We start from the raw sequence: 1,330 nt of genomic DNA, 5'->3' as shown, positions 1-1,330 counted from the left end.
TCCATTCACCTGTTCTCGTCACAAGATGTGGACTAACGTAGAATCGTTTACCCTCCTATTGTCGATGCTCTTCAGTCCGGACCATCCCATGTATGTCAGATCATCGTCTGCAATTACCAAGATCACAGAAATGGCCCATGTGGAGAGACAAGGCTCTCTGAAGCGAGTCTTAAACTATGGTCCAGATGTCAGACGAAGTTAGAGGAAGAGAAGAAGATCCGTGCGATACACTATACGTTAACTGATTGGCCCTTTTCAGGGCCACTCAGCTGTCTCTAAGAGATGCATATTCTCTCTTGTCTAATCTTTTTTAGTCGATTGTATACTTGTTTGTTTGATGGATTTATGTAGATAAATATAGGCATGTCTGTGCATCTATGTATCTAACCCTGTCTCTAACCACATCTCTATGTCTATGCTCTGTTTGTCCCTAGAGAAGCGCCTATTCAGCTCAGCCCCTTGCAACATTGTTGCCATTATTTACCCAGTATCCAGTACCGTTACGCCACCCCGGTTCAATTCCTTTTGTCTGTAGACACACCCAATATATTATCACTATACATTGTCTATTTTAAAATTATCCCTTGTCCGTATATAGTGCCACTCCTGTTCAATTCCCCCTTGTCCTTTGACAGGCCCAATACATTCCCTATGTTACATTTCCCTTGTCCATATATAGTCCTACCCATGTTAAATTGTCCTTGTCCGTGTAGGGCAAACTCATTATTTTAACATTAATGTCCTATTATCTATATATCATCCCCATTCACTATTCATATATAAAAACATTCTCGCAACCGTGTGACATTGATTCTAGATCAATGACGAATTTCCACACATTAATCATTAGTGACAAAAGAAAATAACCATAACAAGTGATAATCAATCCCCGTTTTCAAAATGATATAAATTAATTATAAAATTTCATCGCAGTCCTTTCTGCTTTCTGGTTCCCCTTCCGTTCTCATGCATAACGGATAAAATTACGCAGAAATCTGGAGTGAGAGAGAAAAATAATTTGTGGTGGATGAAAACCTTGAAATTGAACTTAAACCAAGTAACCTACAAGAATATGGTTCGTCGTAACGGTGTGTGTGCACTTTCCTTGGGATTTATCTACAGTGTTTATATGATCCATGATACAAAGTTGTAAACTCTGTCGACATTATACGGTTAATTTCACGGTTACGTGGTACACACCCTGTGATGTATTTAATGTTTTGTTGTTGTTATTGTTGTTTTTTAAACCTATTATAATGTCCTAAAAAATATTAATTAAATATGAAAGACCGCCACTCTCTCTCTCTGTCTTTTTCTCTCTTTCTGGATC

The sequence above is a fragment of the Sinohyriopsis cumingii genome, chromosome 19 (assembly GCF_028554795.1).
Source record: "Sinohyriopsis cumingii isolate HCF-2022 chromosome 19, ASM2855479v2, whole genome shotgun sequence".
NCBI classification, from domain to species: Eukaryota; Metazoa; Mollusca; class Bivalvia; order Unionida; family Unionidae; genus Sinohyriopsis; species Sinohyriopsis cumingii.
This window is presented reverse-complemented; position numbering follows the sequence as displayed.